Below are 19,922 nucleotides of genomic sequence, written 5' to 3' on the forward strand. Positions count from 1 at the left end.
TACCTGCTTCGGCAGGTCTTTACTAAATAGCAGGATTTGCGGTTGTGAGGTCGGCGTTTTGCACAACCCTGCAAATTTGGGATTGACGGCAGCTCTTATGGCTTCTTTCCGTAGGTTGTTGTTTTCGTACTGTGCATTACACAGCAGAGCCAGGGTGTCTTGTTGGTTGTTGGTCATTTCGACACCATCCACGGAAAGAGCATATGAAGTTGTGGCTGATGTCAGGAGCTTCAGAATTTTTGGAGTTTTAGTTGTTGGGTTGGAATGCCCAACCCAATGTACCCCCAGATTTGGTTATTAAGGGCCGGTACATTGAGCAAAATACAATACTCCGGTGGCGTGTATAATTCCAACGCCTCATTGACTACCTGTTCTTGGAGTGGGTTGAAGGACAGGTAGTCAATGCTAGCCGCCAGCTTAGCCTTCAACGGCTGTCCCGCTCGCGGTGTTACAGCATAGCGGTTTACCACTCCCAGCAGCACTTCTTGTTCCTGCACCCCCAACACACTGCTGTTGTCTTCAGCCAAAGACCCCTCTTCTTGACCAGCCCAGCCCTGGTCACCAACGCTCCCCTCTGCTGAGGGAGATGCGATGGCCAGTGTTGGATATTACACTGTAGCGGGTGTGCTTGCACTCCCTTAGCGGGCTTGCCCCATCTCCCGAGGCAAGTCCTGCTGGAACATTTGCTCCATCAACCACTCCATGCGGGACAAACGGTCACCTTTGCCGCTCTTGGGCGGTGTGTCTTCCGTGCCGGACTCATCGGTGTCTACCGGTCGGACCGACTTCTGTTTTGCCTTGCCTCCAACCCACTGTGGTGGTTCGAGTTGAGCAGCTTGCGGCGTTGGGCTCAGCTCTACAGAAATTTCATCGGTGTTTCTGGACCGCAGCGAGAGCGGTCCAGGTGCCGCCGGTCGCCCCCCACTGCTGGAACCCTCCTGGGCCATCACAGTCGGACGGGGTGCGACCTTCTTTGTTTTCCTGCCCTTGTCCATGTTCTCTATGAAACGGAGCACAACAAGGGTTTTTCAAATACGACCTCAGAATAAGTTTCACTTACATGGAGGTCCCGTTTTAAACTCTGTTGCGGGAGAGCTCGTTCGCCCGCCCATTGCTGTTGCACTGCGTGAGACGCTATGTCGCACATGCGTGCTGGCGGGGTCTTCACGTAGTCACTCACGTGACTCCGAAGTAAAATATCCTTCTATGCCTTGACCACTTAAGTGTCTGTCTAAATGGCTCCTACATGTTGTGTGTACAATTCCACCACCTGCATGCTAATTTCTAGATCACGGTGAGACTCATTTTCTCAATCTATCACATTTTTTAAAAATATCCAGTGTTGTGTTTTTCTTCCAAAGTAGATATATTTTGTCTTTTTTGCATTGTATTCCATCTGCTGTTTGGTTGCAAACTCTTTTGGCTGGTCTATATCTCCTATAAATACCTTTGCATCATCATCATCATTATTCTTGGGAAAGTTCAAAGGAGCAGAATTAGGCCATTTGGCCCATCAAGTTTACTCAGCCTGTCAATCATGGTCTTTCCCTCTCAACCCCATTCTCCTTCCATCTCCTCATAACCCCTGACACCCATGCTAATGAAGAATCTGCAAATCTCCACCTTAAAAATATCTATTGACTTGGGCTCCACAGCTTTCTGTGGCAATAATTCCACAGATTCACCACCCTCTGACTAAATAAATTCCTCCTCCTCCTTTCAAAAAGTACATCCTTTTATTTTGAGGCTATGACCTCTGGTACTAGACTCTCCCACGAGTAGAAACATCCACTCCATATCCACTCTATCCAGGTCTTTCACTATTTGTTAAGTTTCAGTGAAGACCCCCTCATCCTTCTAAACCCCAGCAAGTGCAGGCACAGTGCCAAAGGGCCTGTTTCCGTGCTGCATGACTCTCCGACTATAATTTTCATGTTACTACTTAGTTTCATGTTCCATCAAACTGACCCATCTGCAAAATCTTTGACATATATTGTCAATAGTTGGGGTCCAAGCAGTGATTTCTTAGGTACCAAAACAGTCACAGCTTACCAAGTTTATTTGTACATTTTTTTCATATCTTTTAATCAACTCTCCAACAACACTACTGTATTAGCCCTAGTTTCATACTCTCTAACCATGTTCCCCAACATCTTGCATGGGACCTTATTTTAAGCCTTCTGAAAATCCAATTATATCACATCCACTTGTTTCCTCTCATCTAATCAACTGAATACACCCTCAAAGTACTTCAACGGATTAGTCAAACATAATTTCCTTTTCATAAATCCATGTTTTTTATTGCCTGTGTGACTTGTCAATTTTGTTTTCCTTATAACACAGAAAGAGATCCTTTGTTAATGATTCCAGTATTTTCCCAACAAACAATGTCAGAATAACAAATCAATAGGCCTCTCCCGCTTTTATTAAATTGTGGCATTATATTTTCTGCCCTCCAATCTACAGGAGCCTTTCCCGCATCTATAGAATTTTGGAAGCTGATTACAAACCATTGACTATCCCCATAGCAACCTCTTTCAAAACTCTGGAATGAAGATCATCAGCTTTCAATTTCATTAATTGCTCCTGTCGTATAAATTCAAAATAAATACTTTTTTTTTTACTTCCTCGTTTGCATTGGATCATTGGTTCTCCAGTATTATTGGAGGATTTTTCTTTGTATTTTCTTCAGTGAGGACATACACAATTTGTTTAATTAAAATCACAGAGTCGGCAGGGTGGTGCAGCGATAGAGTTGCTGTCTTACAGCGCCAGAGTCCCAGGTTCGCTCCTGACTATAGGATCTGTGGATTACAGATCTATACACTATCGGTACGGAGTTTGTACGTTCACCCTGTCATCTGCATAGGTTTACTCTGGGAGCTCCGTTTTCCTCCCACACTCCAAAGATGTAAAGGTTTGTTGGTCAATTGGCTTAGTAAAATTGCAAATTGTCCTTAGCGTGAGTAGGATAGTGTTAAGGTGTGGGGGTCGCTGGTCCATGTAGACTCAGTGGGCGAAATATATGGTTGAAATATATTAATGGAGTCATAGAGTCATAGAAACAGTTTTTTTGGCCCACCTTATCTATGTCAAACAATGATACTACATCCATGTTAGTCCCAACTGCCCATGTTTGGCCCATTTCAAGTCATTCCTATCCATATACATATCCAAATTATTTTAAATGGTGTTATAATCCCAGCCTCAGCTATCTCCTCTGACAGCTTGTTCCATACACCCACCACCCACTATGAGATAAAGTTGTCCCTCAGATTTCTATTAAATGATCCACCTTTTTCCTCTCCTGCATTTCCTCCCTACATAACTATAAAGCTGATTTTATGTCTGTATACATCAATAATGCATACTTCATCCACAGTTCCCTTATTCATTTTGTCCCTGCTCTTTGCTGTATATTTTTATACAAGGAATGTCATGCAGATGTCCTTAATAATATCTAATTCTGATTTGAATTATAGTCCACTTCAGGCAGTATGAATGCCACTTAAATCAAATTCATTCAGCCTGTGCCAGTCATTTTGATTACCCTGCTGGATAGCCAAAGCACTGCACACTAATCATTGCTGAAACAACTTCCAATAAATACGGGCTGTTTAAGATCACCCAGGACACTTCTTGAGAATCAGAGCAGAGGAAAATGCAACTGATTTATTGCTGATGTTCAGAATGGTTTAAGTTATCTTTTGGAAATAAAATCAGAATTAATTTTATTAAAGATAAATTATATTATTTTACTTCTGCAGAAGACTCTAATGTTCCCTGCTGAGATTTCTCTTGTTGAATTTAATTCAGTAATGATCTGGCAACTTTAAATAGACAGTAGACAATAGATGCAGGAGTAGGCCACTCAGCCCTTTGAGCCAGCACCGCCATTCAATGTGATCATGGCTGATCATCCCCAACCAGTACCATGTTCCTCCGCTATCTTTAAGAACCCTATCTAGCTCTCTCTTGAAAGTATCCATGGAACCGGCCTCCACGCCCTCTGGCAGAGAATTCTACAGACTCACTTATCCTTATTCTTAAACTGTGGACCTTGGTTCTGGACTCCCCCAACTTTGGGAACATGTTTCCTGCCGCTAGCGTGTCCAAACCCTTAATAATTTTACATGTTGAAATAATTTCAACTTCATTTCAAAAGTTAAAGGAGGATTTAATCACCAAAAAAAAATCTTCATCCCTACCAACTCTAAAGAGATCTCAGAGATTTGGGATTAATTTAGGAGAAGGATGCCAAGGTAAAAATATGGTCCTATTGAATGGCAGAGCAAGTGTAACAGGCTGAATGACAACTCTTGCTTTTATTCATTACCAACGCAATATTACACCACTCACCCATAGCCCCCCCAGGAGGCAAGGAGATATTTAGAGAGAGATAGATCGTGGGACGTGTTGGGCCCCGTCCCCCAACGCTGGGAGGGGGGGGGGGGGGGGGGGAGGGGGTGGGGTGGTGTCTGCGCTCACCCTGGAGACAGGCACACCCCCGGAGTCAATCACCCCCATCACCCCCACAAAGGGGTCAAGAGTCAAGAGTGTTTTATTGTTAGGACAATGGAATCTCAGACAGGACAATGAAATTCTTGCTTGCTCGGCTGTAGGGAAGAAGCTGTTCCTGAACCTGGACATTACAGTTTTCAAGCTCCTGTACCTTCTTCGCGATGGCAATGGTGAAATGGGTGTGTGGCCAGGATTGTGTAGGTCTTTGATGATGTTGGCTGCTTTTTTGAGGCAACGGGGGGAGTGGTCGTGGGTTGTGAATAACCCGGGGCAGGGGGAGGGAGCGGGGGGGTGAATAACCCGGGGCAGAGGGGGGAGGGAGCGGGGGGGGTGAATAACCCGGGGGAAGGGGTGTTGGCTGCCTTTTTGAGGCAGCGGGGGGGAGGGAGGGGGTGGCGGATTGGAATAACCCGGGATGGGAGTGCGAATAATCCGGGGGGGTGGGAGGCGTGAATAACCCGGGGGGTGTTGGCTGCCTTTTTGAGCCTGGGACCACAGCTAGCATGGAGAAGAAATGGCAACCTCTGCTCAACTCCCGTCGGGCCGACCGACAACCCCGGACCGACGGCACCAGCAGCCCCAGGCCCACAGCTAGCGTGGAGAAGAAGCGGCAACACCAGCTCAACTCCTGCTGGGCCAACTGACAGGCCTGGTCCCCACCGCCGCCGCGAGGCCCCACCATCACGATGCCTCATTGCTGTGGTCCCAATGTCTCCTTCACTGCCGCGGTGTCGGTGCCTCCTTGATGGCCACATAAAACCCCAGCCGGGGAGCTGTGGGTAGAAGCCCGGGTGGGAACAAATTAATTGCTATCCCCCCCTGACGTCACTCGAAGTTTGTGGAATATTCTGTGTGTGAAACGGGCGCCGACCTGAGCCATCGTGGTCGTCCACCTCATTGTGACGTCATCAGTCGAAGCTTAGATGGCAATTTTGTCTTTTTCTTTTATCTTTAATCACCAATGTCGTGAATTATAGCATCTATTTTTAAGTGAAGCTGATCACTACTTAGAGGGAAAACATCTGTCAGTATATGTAAAAATGTAATTATTACCACGTAGCTTTTTGGCGAAAATACACACGCATATGCACACACATATACACACACACATATACAAGATGATAGTTTTAAAGTTATAGAGATAGAGATATACTTATTATTGTGTTTCCTAAACTATAGCATTTCACCTGATGACATTTTATCTGCAACTGTTTTCTTTACTTATAGCTGCACATAAGCCAAATTTAGTCAGTCAATGTTATTTCATGATTCATCTAACATCAGGCATACAAGTCGAATAATTAACTATTAGGAGCAAAGCAGAAAATCAGGGAATGCTCATCCAAAGGGTAACAGTGCCAGGTACAAGGTATTGAATTGGTTATCTTATTCATTGCCAATGAGACACATTTATCAAGAAAGAAGGAATTGAAGGTTGCACACTTAAAATTGCTATTCACATGCTAATTGTATTCTGTCTGTTTCTAAAAGCGGTTGATGAAAGTAGCTTTTACAGTTCCATATAAAATTAACTATTTTTCAGGAGTTCACTTCCTGAGAGATTGAAGAGAGAAGAACACTTAATCCTTCAGTTTGGTTACAAACTATAATTTGATGTCAGAAACAGACCTAAAATTAACCTTGATGGAAAGCAACTAATTTTGAACCAAACTGTTGTAAATGTAAGTGACAAAGTTTGACAGAATTGCAAACTCTTCGTCAATGGCATATGAAGAGCTCTCACTCTGTGTAAGGCACTAATGACCAACCTCAGGAACATTTGATGTTGGAAGCGTTGGCCTACAGTATTCCTAAATTGGAGGTAGCTGTAAATTAAAAATTAGTAGGGTAAAACAGCATTTGTCCGCATGACTCTCATTGCTTTCAGTGCCAATAATTGGGTTTAGTTTAGTTCAGTTTAGTTTAGTTTACAGGTACAGAACAGAAGGTTTAGAGATACAGAACTTGGCTCACCAAGTCCACACCAACCAGTTATCCCCGCACATTAATTACACTACCCTACACACACTATGGACAATTTTGCATTTTGTAACTAAGCCAATTCAATTTGTGTGTGGGAGGAAACCAAAAATCTCGGAAAAAACCCACGCAGGTCACAGGGAGAGTGTACAAACTCCATACAGACAAGCACCCGTAGTCAGATTGAACCCGGGTCTTTGGCACTGAAAGGCAGTAGTTTTACCACTATGCCACTGTGCCACCCTAAAGGGGGAAAGGGAAAATCTCCTGTTGAAGAAAATAACATAAAACAAATCATGAGAATCATTTCAGTTATTCTAAAGCCTAACATAGACCACACTGGTTCACCGTCATGATGTAAGTGATAGCTAATCCATAAAAGCTTGCTATTTTATACATTGAGAAATCAGAAGTGCAAATCAGAAAAACTATAAACATGCGGAAGGGTCTCGACCCAAAATATCACCTATCCGTGTTCTTCAGAGGTGCTGCCTGACTTGCTGAGTTACTCCAGTACTTTGTGACCTTTTGTGGATTAAATAGCATCTGCAGTTCCTGGTTTCTACATTTACATAGATGTAATGAGTTTATTGTTATATGTTTGAACAAAACACACTCTATATAGGACTATGTCATCTCAGAAATCTAACAGTCACACATTATACAATGAGGCATGTAAACTCTATGATCTGATCGTATACATTACGTTAATTTATCATTGCTAACAATATTATAAGATTTCAACATAAAATGTCAATAAAATGTATTTTAAGTACAACATATTACTGAACACAATTTAGGCACAGCTACTTTACAGAATTGATTTGCCTTTAAATATATTGTGGATAGTTTGGGGAGGCTTATGGAATTAGTTAGAGATTGATAGCAGAGGAGAATGGGCTCTCAAAGGAAAGAATCATAAAATCAATACAGAAAGAATGCCAAGGTTCACTTCAAGTTTGGCACCTATTTTCACTTTGTGATACTGAGCTGCCAAAACCACTTGGGCATTTGAATTTAACTGAGTGGTCCAAGTCTTCAGAACCTCAGGGCGGCACACTAGTGCAGCTGATAGAGATGTTGCTTCACAGCATCAAAGACCCAGTTTTGATCCAGACTTCAGGTGATTCTGTGTAGAATTTACACATTCTCCCTGTGAAGGGTTTCTTCCTGGTGCTCCAGTTTCATCCCACATCCCAAGTACTTGAGAGTTTGAAGGGTAATTGGACTGTGAATTGCCCCTAGTATATAGGGAGGGGATGCAAAAGTGGGATAACATGGAACTAGTGTGAATAGGTGATCGATGGTTGGCGTGGACTGGCTTGGCTGAAGGGCCTCTATCCATTCTGTACATTTCAATCAATCAATCAATTGATCTAAAACATTCAGACTTGAACTCCAAGCCAGCATATATGGGTTTCCTTAAGTATGTTGCCATGTCAATAAGAAAACAATAAATATACATGGAGAAAACAACGTGGTCACAGGGACACAGTGCAAACTCCACACAGACAGCGTGAGAGGTCAGGAGGTGTGAGGCAGCAGCTTTATGTACTCTTCCAGTGTACCACCCTCAAAAACATCTCAGCTACGACTGAGGGAATGCTGCATTGTTAGTGAAGCATTGTAAAATCATTTTGCTTTTTAGATGAGATGTTACATTAACCCCAACTTCCTCTCTTAGAAAGATACAAACAATTCTTTCACACTGATTTGACAACAAGAATGGAGAGGTGTCCTTATCAGATTCAGATTCAGATTCAGATTCAATTTTAATTGTCATTGTCAGTGTACAGTACAGAGACAACGAAATGCATTTAGCATCGCCATTGAAGAGCGACAGTCCTTATGTTCTGGCTGAAGAAATTTGCATGTTTTTTTTTACCACCTCACTCTTATACTTCCGTTTCTAAGGGCAATGCCTCTGATTGGTCATTCTATGACAATACATCTGCCCTATGTTTATGAGGGAGGCAATGCTGCAGGAGAGGATATTGCCCTGAAAACCATTTTTTGAAGAGCATCCAATGAACCTGCATTGTTAGGATACGCTGACCACAAACTGATTTTGTCTCAACTATCATATCAACTGGGAAATAGCTAAGCCTTTTGTTCACCACTAACTTCCATCTGGCAATCAAATTCACCTGGACCATTTCCAACATCTCCCTACCGTTTCCAGACCTCACTATCTCCGTCGCAGGTAACAGACTACTGACCGACATCTACTACATACCCACTGACTCCCATGGTTAACTGGACTCCACTTCTTCCCACCCTGGACTCTATCCCCAAACCAGGGACATCGGAGATTTCCTCATTATTTAGGGAACGGGGGTACCCCTCTTCGACTATAGATGAGGCTCTCACCAAGGTCTCTTCTATATCCTGTAGCTCTGCTCTCACTCCCCATCCCTCTACTTGTAACTAGGCCAGAGTCCCCCGTGTCCTCACCTTCCACCCTACCAGCCGTCACATACAACAGATTCTCCTCCGAAATTTTTGCCACCTCCAACGGGATCCTACCACTGGCCATATCTTCCCATCTCCTCACCTTTGCTTTCCGTAGAGACCGCACTCTCCGTAACTCCCTGGTCAATTCCATGGGGATCGTTCCCTCCGTAACTCCCTAGCCACCCCCTCCCCTGGTACTTTCCCTTGCAACCACAGGCAATGCTGCACTTGTCGCTTTAACTCCCCCCTTGACTCCATCCAAGGACCCAAGCAGTCTTTCCAGGTGAGGCATAGCTTCAACTGGACCTCCTCTAACCTCATCTATTGCATCCACTGCTCTAGGAGTCAACTGCTCTACATCGGTGAGAACAAGCGCAGGCTTGGCGATTGCTTCACCCAACATCTGTGCACCGTTCATATTAACCAACCTGATCTCCCGGTGGCTCAGCACTTCAACTCCCCCACTCATTCTGAATCTGACCTTCCTGTCCATGGCCTCCTCCATGGCCAGAGAGAGTCCCACCGCAAATTGGAGGACCAGCACCTCATATTTCGCTTGGGTAGTTTACACCCCAGCGGTATGAACATTGACTTCTACAATTTCAGGTAGTTCTTGTTTTCTCCCTCCTTCCCCTCCCCTTCCCAGTTCTCTCACAGCCCACTGTCTCTACTCCTTCCTTTCTTCTTCCCGCCCCCCCCCCACCCCCGCCCCCACCCCCCCATAAGCCTGAGGAAGGGTCTCGACCCGAAACATCACCTATTCCTTCGCTCCATAGATGCTGCCTCATCCGTTGAGTTTCTTCAGCATTTTTGTCTGCCTTCGATTTTTCCAGCCTTCTTAAGTCTTTGGTTTGGAATGATTGGCTAAAAACATACATTTAACACTATTAGTCATAAGAAAATGTAACTTCTTTTGACATTACACCTTTGGTCTTCTGATAGAAACAATGTAGGTTGCAATGACCATTTCATGCATGTAAGATTATTGTGTTAAAGGGGCATATCTGTACAGATCACAATTATTTGGCTTTGCCTTTAATGATTTTTAGATTTTCACACAGGAATAGCCTAGTGTGCAGTTAATTTGTTCTGCTGCACTCACAGAACAGTATCTTTCAGCAATTTCATGACAAACATTTGGGAAGCAGAAAGCCTTGAACTGAACAGAAAAGGATGTTGTTATAATAAATATGCATTACATCACTGGCAATTTCTTGCCTAGAATGCAGCTTTACTGAGACAGCCTATGTAAATTGATTGAACATCAGCAGCTATTATAGGCTGCAAGGACACAAGGTGAGCACAAACAATTGATTATCTATCCCATTAGAAAGATACACCACCATTATTGACCAAACAATGCTGTGGTTTCCACAAGCCAACATGTAGCTTAGAAATACTAACCATCATTTAAATAAAAAATATATAATTGTAAAGACATCTTGTCTGCCTATGGTTAGGAATTTGCATAAGTATTTCATGATCTTTCTTACTATCAACAATTTAAGAAAGAAGCAGGAGTTGGCCTGGACCACCAATCTGTACTAACAAGTCAAGTCAAGTTTATTTTCATATGCACATGTAGGGTGAGGTGTAACTACAATGAAAGCCTTGTTTGCAGCAGCAACACAGGCACCTAGACTTAGCAAATAACAAAGTATACATAAATTAAATGTAAAGATAAAAATTCCACAAGAAATTGCAAAAAAAAACACCATGCAGGAAAACAAGATAATAGTGCAAAACATAATTCAAGAGAATAAACATGTCCATAGCAGTGCAAGAGGTAGTCCCTGGTGTTCTGTTGTTGAGGTAGGATTAGGGTTGTGCAGGTTGGTTCAATAACCTGATAGGTGCAGGATAGTAGCTGTTGCTGAACTGGGAGGTGTGGGACTCATGCTTCTGTACCTTCTGAATACGGGTAGCATCGAGAAGAAAACCTTACCTGGATGAACTGTGCACCACTCTTGGAAGCCGCTGGCATTCCGCTACATTGGAATAACTGTATCTGACCATGATGCAACCATTCAATAAAATCATGGCTGACAGCAAATGTTTCTTCATTTTATGTCAATATCCTAAGTTAAGAATCTCAGTGACCAAATTTCCTGAAGTTACCAAACCATGAGAAGCAGCAAACTCCCCAGAAGCAACACAGCAAGTTAAACATTCCTACGGAAGCCAGTCATCGCAGTGCACACAAAGGCTACTTCATTGAAAATTGAGGAGAAGTTGCCATAATTGATCTGTCAACATGCTTTCATCATCATGTATGTAAATAAACATCCTGTAAAATCTCAATGACTCTCTTGCAATCCTCACCACACTCTCCGTATCTGTGGGTTTCCTTCTGATCACCACCTGTCCCCAGCCTAAACTAGCTTCTCACGTCTCCCACATCCCCATTCCAACAGGCCCAGACCCCCACGTCCATCACATCACTGTGGAGGGAATAATATTGTTCCACAACTCCACTCCACCTGACCCACAGCCCGCGGAGGGTGGCCGTGGGAGATTTGGGGCTGTCCCGAGGGATGCGCACCTTCGGCCACTTACAACTTGGTGCTTGGGTTCAGATTGCTCAGTCACCTATGGTTTGTGTGGGAAAATGACCCCCACCCTCCAGCCCCCACTCTCCCACGGCCACCCTCCGCGGGCTGCGGGTCGGGTGCAGCGGAGGTTTGGTACAATGCTCATCCCTCCACAGTGATGTGATGGACGCGGGGGTCTGGACCAATCGCTGACAAGTCCCTCCCCCTAGCAACGTCATGTCCGTTATTTGACTTTTCTGGTGAGTGGCATTTGGTTCGTTGGCTTGTAGGCGACGCCACCTTTCGAGTAGATGGCGTTTCGGCAGAGCGGCCATTCGGTGAGTTTGCTTTTAGGTGACACAGCCTTTCAGTTAGTTGGCTTTTAGGCATCCCTTCCTTTCGGTTAGTTTGCATTTAGGTGTCCCACTCATTTGGTTAGTTGGTATTTCGGCTTTGTTTCCATTCAGTTATTTGGCTTCCACATCTTTGCTTTGGCTTCTCGTCCGTTGGCGCCACGTCTGCACATGCTCTAAACCTTTCCTATCCAGGTACATGCCCAAGTAAATGTCTTATTTAAAAGTGTATTTAAATATACCTGCCTGAACTACCTCCTCTGGCAGCTCGCTCTATATCCCCAGCAACCTCTGGGTGAAAGATTGCTTTGTAGTTTCCTATCAAATGTTTCCGCTCTCACCTTAAACCAATGTCCTCTGTTTCTAGATTCCCCTACACTGGGTAAAATACTATTTTCATCCATCCTATCAATTCCCCTCATGATTTTATACACCCCGATAAAATCACCCCTCTGCCTCCTGCGCTCCAAGGAATAAAATCATAGCTTCCCAACCTCTCCAAATATCTCAGGCTTCTGAGTCCAGGCAACATGCTTGTTAATTTTCTTTGCACTCTTTCCATCTTAATTATATCCTTCAGAGAGACCCAAACTGAACACAAAGCTCCATATCCATCCTCACCTATGTGTTGTATAACTGTAACATAATGTCCCAACTTCTATACTCAATACCCTAACTAATGATGGCTAATGTGCCAACATTTTCTTTCCCACCCTATCTATCTACCACCACTTTCAGGGAACTATGTATCTGTACTCTGAGATCCCACTGTTCTACAACACTCCCCAGGGACCTACTCTCCTGGTTCTCTGATTACAGCTTCCCCCCTTCTTTAACTGAAGCTCTGACTTACCCACTCATTCCCCCATCTCACTCCACCTCAGGACCAACATTACTACTCAACCAGCAGAGCTGGATTCACACATCTTGTATTCCAACGTCTACCTGAGTTCCTACACTTGTTCAACAATGGAAGATACAAGTCAATACAAGCAGCAATAAATGGAATCTTAACAAATCGTTAACTTGCCAAACTAATCTCGTTTTTTCCCCAAATCCTGTCAAACATTTTCACTATTTTTTGTTTTGTGTTAAATTTGGGTGGTGGATATATGGGACGAGCTGTCAGAGGAGGCAGGTACTATAAAGCATTTAAAACATACTTGGACAGGTATAGGGATAGAATAAATTTCAGCAGGATATGAGCTGAAGGCGAGCAAATGGGATGAGTCTAGATGGGGCATCTTGATCAGCATGGAAGCATTACGCAAAAGGGCATGTTTCTGTGCTGTATGACGTTATGACTCTATTTCTAGATTTCCACTTATTTTGTTTTTGTTTTTGATTTAGTGGACTCAGTACTAAATAGGACTATCTGACGTGACATGCTGAATGTTTTCACCATTTTCTGTTTTATCCAAAGGAGATAATGATCAAAATGTGTAAATGTTCTGGTCAAACTGCATCCTACCAAGTTGCAAGTTGCATTAATAATCTGCTCGTCAAGGATCAAGGCAGGTATTATCTTCAAGCATTGGTAATGTTCTGTTGGGCATTGAGACTGATTCCCAGTGTACTGGGATCTGAATTGTTGGGAAGAACTGGAGCAGTTTTATTTTCGCCCAAGATGAGGGGGATGGGTGTGTAGATGATTGATTTGGGGGGGAACTGGAAGCATAAATCTGAGTACATGAAATATCTAATATCTTACATTACATTCAACCACAAGAACTATCTGACACAGAGTGATTTATTAAAGGTTAAATTTACAATCAATATTAGGAAATTAATCACCCATAAATCTGAAATCATCTGAGATTGCTCTGAGATTTTATTCAATATTTTCATTCACAATCGGATGAAGTTGATATTTGACAGTAACAATCATGTTCACTTCCTCAAATACTACCTCAAAATATACAATATCCTCTAGTGTACATTGTTCTTAGTGACATTCCTCAGAAGAACCTTTTTTTTTAAAACATCAACATCGCCAAAATCAACATATCAACTTCCCCACCTCACCAAACTTATAACAAATGAAACAAAAGGCTTCCTTGGCACTTGACCATATATTTGAACTACAAGCTGCGTGTTTGTAGACTAAGCCATTGAACTTGTATGCACAAGAGTAGGTTTTGAGAGAAAAATGTCCGGACCATAAAAATCTCATGGGCCCCTATGGATACAGGAAAAAAATAAAAATGATAACTCAATACACCTTCTGAAATGAATGTTGCTTTCCTGCATAATGTTGTACATTCCTATCTATCTATCTATCTATCTATCTATCTATCTATCTATCTATCTATCTATCTATCTATCTATCTATCTATCTATCTATCTATCTATCTATCTATCTATCTATCTGTCTGTCTGTCTGTCTGTCTGTCTGTCTGTCTATCTATCTATCTATCTATCTATCTATCTATCTATGTCTATCTGTCTGTCTGTCTGTCTATCTATCTATCTATCTATCTATCTATCTATCTATCTATCTATCTATCTATCTATCTATCTATCTATCTATCTATCTATCTATCTATCTATCTATCTGTCTGTCTATCTATCTATCTATCTATCTATCTATCTATCTATCTATCTATCTATCTATCTATCTATCTATCTATCTATCTATCTATCTATCTATCTATCTATCTATCTATCTATCCTTAACTAAAACTAATATTGTACTCTTCTGGTTTGCGTTGTATTTACATTTGTGCAAAAACGGTACCTGACAGCACTACGATTTTTCACCACCTTACTCATCATTCTCCTGTGCTACAAGTGAACCAAGTTTTGTTACGATCGGTGGAATATTACAAAAGTTGTTAAGGTTTAAAAATCATAATAGGCTAGTCCCACTTAGGTGACCTTTTAGCCAACTGCAGGCGACTTTGCAATTGCCACATGATCGCCACATGTTCGCGGGTGGTTGCCGGGGAGTCACCTTCATGGTCGTAAGGAGTTCCCAATGTTTTGGCAACTAGTCGCGGCCTCATTATGGTCGCCGAGAATTTTTCAACATGGTGAAAAATTAGCGGCGACTAGAATGAAGTTGCCATGGAGATTAGCGAGAATTCTCGAGCCATAGGTGGGTCGCAAGGCGGTCCTAGTGGGTTGTCAGGAGGACGAAGGTTCTCTGAGGTTCTCGTAGGTTGGAGCCGGTGCTGACCGATTAATTTAATTGGCTCATTGGGGGGAAAAAAAGGTAAGCAGTAGTTTTCAGAACCAAGGAATCGACCAGTAATGTTAAAAGTCCGCTGAACTTCACAGGCATGTATCTCTGCCAAAAGATGGCAGTGCTGCCTTAGCAGCTGCAGCTCGCCTGCAGTCTGTCTGTTTTTTTTTCTTTTGTTGTGTTGTTCTTTTGGCCTGTTTATTTGATTTTTGCTTTATTATATTGTGTATGTGGGGGGTGGGGACACGTTTTTGGTCTCTTCCTTCGGGGGATGCGACTTATTTTGTCGTATCCCCCACCTCCACCTGCGCCGAGGCCTAATGGCGGAGCTGGCGGCCTCGGAGCTGGGGAAGTGGCAGCGGGGGCTGGGACAGCGGCAGCGGCAGCGGCGACCAGAACTCGGAGCTGGGCAGCGGCAGTGGCAGCGGCGGCTGGGACAGCGGCAGCGGCAGCGGCGACCAGAACTCGGAGCTGGGCAGCGGCAGTGGCAGCGGCGGCTGGGACAGCGGCAGTGGCAGCAACGGCCTGGCCTCGGAGCTGGGACAGCGGCAGCGGCCGCACGGCATCGGAGCTGGGATGGCGGCGGCAGCGGCTGGGACGGCGGCAGCGGCAGTGACAGTTGCGGCCAGGCCTCAGAGCTGGGGCGGAGACCTGGCCTCGCAGCGGGGATAGCGACAGCGGCGGCCTGGCCTCGGAGCGGGGGCAGTGGCAGCGGCCACACGGCATCAGAGCTGGAGCAGCGGTAGCGGCGACCTGGCCTCGGAGCTGGGGTACATTCCGGCGGCAGCGGCCACTTGACCCAACCGCGGGCCCAGTGGACGACAGCGGCGGCTGGGACAGCAGCAGCAGCAGCCTCGGCGCAGAGGGAGAATAAGAAGGGATGAGACAAAAACTTAAGACTTTTGCCTTCCACCACAGTGAGGAGGTGCCTAGTGCACTCACTGTGGTGGATGTTAATTTGTGTTTATTGTGCGTTTTGTCATTTTTACTATTTGTAGGACTGCAAGGCAACACAATTTTGTTCAGACCGCAAGGTCTGAATGACAATAAAGGCTACTTGTTACTTGTTACTCTGGCTTCTTAAAAGTTGTCCCTACTCCTTTTCCCTCCTTCTCCCCCCTTCTTCCCCCTCTACCCCCCTCTTTTAAAGACTATGCTTTAGCTGTCTTAATTACAGCGCCACCCTTCCTGTTCATCGTGGTGTGTGTCCGTATCACCTTGGTTTTGCACCGTGGGAATTTTTAATACAGTGCTTCCCCACTTGCCCTGACCCCCACCTTTGCGATGTGTGTGTGTGTGTGTGTGTGTGTGTGTGTGTGTGTGTGTGTGTGTGTGTGTGTGTGTGTGTGTGTGTGTGTGTGTGTGTGTGTGTGTGTGTGTGTGTGTGTGTGTGTGTGTTGTGTGTGTGTGTGTGTGCTCTGACCGTCGCCATTCCAGTTCCCTGTTTTTCAGGTGACTGCCGGCAACTTGACAGTCGCCAGCTGTTCACCTAAGTGGCACAGGCCCATAAGATCAGCAGATTGGTCTTCTCTCCTGTCATCTGCCGGGACCGCGACGCCCCTTCTGGAACCCCCGGTCAGTCACCTGGGCAAGGAGAATAAACCCCCGGAGACCGGGCTGAGTCCGTGAACCGCACTGAGCCCCGACGCCGTCCAGAAGCCGTCCCAAATCCGTGAGCCCCGGAGCCACCCCGAGTCAGGGAGCCCCGGAGGCGGCGCAAATTTGGGAGCGGCACGGAGTGCGAAGTGGCCTGGAGCCTGGCTGACTGCGAAGCTGACTGTTACAACCTTGAGATCCTGGAGAAGTGAGGAGTGAGTGTGGGGGCATTGAGGTAACCGGGCGTTGGCGGAGCCAGGTGCAGGCAGGGCGGGGTGCTGACGGGGTCGAGAGTTGGTGGGGCCAGCCTCTGGTGGAGCACACCACCCGTGCCCACACACCACCTCACACCTACACACCCCCACCCCCACCTCTTGCACAACCCCCCAGCGCTAGGCCACGGCCATGGCAGTGCTCCCCTCCACTGGCCGCTGCCTGAGGCCATCCCCCTGCCAACCCCCCCCACCACCATCTTCCCCTGCCTGATGTCGTACACCTTCCCAGGCTCCCCAGATGCAGGACTAGCCCAAGAAGAGTCCATTTGGCCCACAATGACTGTACTAGCCCCTATGGAAACCTGTCCACAACACCTGTACTAGCCCTCCAGTTAGCCCCCCACTCTGACTCTGACTCTCCCCCTCCCATGGCTGCAGGATGATTTCCCCCCACCGAACCCTGCCTGAAGCTGTCCCCCCCTCCCCCAGCTGTTGGACGCTCCACCCCACTAGCCCCCTCCTGAAGCAGTCCTACCTCCCTGGCTACAGGATGCTACCCCTCCCCCCTGCCCCCGACAGCCCTCTCCTGAAGCCGTCGCTATCCCCCCCCGCTGCAGGACACCCCCGCCCCCCTCCTCGGCTGTGGGTCACTCGCTCCCACCCCCCCCCCCCTCTGGCCTCGCCAGCCTCCGCCTGCAGCAATACCTCTCCCCGGCTTTAGAAAGCTCACCTTGGCCCCCCGACAACCCCCACCTGAAGCTGTCCCCCTCCCCCTATTGCAAGACCCTGCCGCCCCTACCCCCCCCCCCCCCCCCATTACCGGCCCCAACAGCCCCCGCCTGAAGCCTTGTCCCTCGCCCGGCTGCAGGATGCTCGCTCCCCAGACAGCCCATGCCTGCCTGAAGCCTTCCTTCCCCCCCAGCTGCAGGATGCCCCTCCCCTGCTGCAGAATGCTCCCCCCTCCCTTGGCCCCTCACAACCCCCGCCAGAAGCCGTCCCCCTCCCAAGGCTGTAGGACGATCCATCCCCCTCCCACTTGTCCCCGCCAATGCCCACTTGAAGCCGTCCCCCTCCCCTTGCTGTAGGACACTCCCTCCGACAGCCCCTGCCTGAAGCTGGAGGAACAGGAAAAACATGTATCACCAATTTGCTCCTCTCCGAAGTTGGAAGCCAAGGTGATGTGGCTATTGCTGTAGCATCCTCTAGGATAGCAGCTAAATTAATGCCTGGTGGAAGAATTGCACATTCTCGATCAATATTTTTTATTTAACCTTTATTTAACCAGGAGAAGTCTCATTGAGATTAAAAATCTCTTTTACAAGAGAGTTCTGGCCAAGACACGCAGCAGCACAGTTTCACAGTTACAGACAATAATTTAAAAACAACAGAGGACATATAAATAGAGTCACAGTCAGAACATCATCAAACAAAGCATGTACAGACAGAAGAGCCCGCTTCAACATCATTAAGAAGGGATTTAAATCTGTTTATAGAAACCAGCTCCTTAAGTTTCAGTTCATTCTGCAGCTGGTTCCATGCGAAGGGAGCAGCATAACTAAATGCCCTTTTCCCCAGTTCAGTACGGACTTTAGGTACAGTTAGTAAGAACAAATCCTCAGAGCGGAGCTGATAAGTTCCTGCGCTTTTTCGAATATACCCATCCAATGACCAAGGATACATTCTGCAATGTTGAGAAGGGTTCTAACATGGCACGTTTGATGAGGCAAGTGAAACTCATTGTTTGGGATGATTGCTCAATGATTAGGAGGGAGAGCTTTGACGTGGTGGACAGAACTCTTAAAGATGTATGCACCAACACTAAGCCTTTAGGCAGCATTCTTACCATTTGTTGTGGCGATTTACCATTTGTTGACAACTCTTTCCTGTAGTGAAAAGGGGAAATGATGCTGATGTTGAAAATTCCTGCATAAATAAATCCGACTTGGGACTCTTTTCACCAAGTTTCAATTGCAGACGAACATGCGATTGAGAGAGGGAGAAGGCAACTATCCTCAATTTTTGTTGGAAGTTGGAGAAGATGAGATTTTAAAGAATGAAGATGATGAAATTGAAATGTCAGAAGATATGGTTCTATCAGCAAAAACACTGGAGGATTGTATTGATTTAACCTATCCCGCATTTGACAATCCTACAGAATTATTCTCCGACAATTATATTTGGGTTCTGCACAACAATACGATGAGAAACATCAATTTTCCATGTATCAGACACATCCCTGGAATCATTAAGGAGTACTTATCGTGCAATGCTGTAATTGAGGGAACTAATGCTACTCACTTCCCAACAGAATTCCTTGATTCACTCGCGATCTCTGGATTACCACCACACAAATTGGAGTTGAAAAAAGGATCTCCAATCATGTTAATGAGAAACTTGGAACCCCCAAAGCTATGCAATGGACCGAGGATGATTGTGGAAGATCGACACAATCATCTGATCATTGCAAGAATCAACATAGGAGCCTTCAATTATGACATCGTTCTCATTCCTAGTATAATGCTCAATTTGGCAGAAGGCAAAGACATTCCCCTTCAGCTGAGCCAATTCCCCATTCAGACAAGTTTTGCTATGACGATCCATAAAGTGCAAGGTCAAACCATGGAGAAAGTGTTGATATACCTCGACAAACCAGTATTTTAGCATGGACAATTTTTTGTGGCTCTCGGCCGAGGGGAGGTGAAGGAAAATGTCAAAGTTTTCCTGAAGGATGGAACATCGACCAAGAATGTTGTCATTAAGCGCATTTTTGGTTGAACGATGACTTCTGAGGTAATTTCTCAGATTTTCTTCAAATTAAAGTTTCACCACTCAATAATGTCTCTAAATTAAAATTGTCACAATAAGAAATGCAACAAGAAAGAACTGAACTGAATAAATCCCATCTAACATTTAAATTGGTGTTATATTTTAAGAGTTATTCACATTTTATGCTTTAATAAATCCCTTTTCCACTTGCCGTGCCCGTCAGCTGTGCCTGCGCAGTAATACCTGCGTGGTCTACGTCGCAATGACCATATGGTGCCAGCACAAGAACCTGGCTCTCTATATCGGCAAAACCAAATAACTG

This window comes from Leucoraja erinacea, chromosome 1, assembly GCF_028641065.1.
Source record: "Leucoraja erinacea ecotype New England chromosome 1, Leri_hhj_1, whole genome shotgun sequence".
NCBI lineage: Eukaryota > Metazoa > Chordata > Chondrichthyes > Rajiformes > Rajidae > Leucoraja > Leucoraja erinaceus.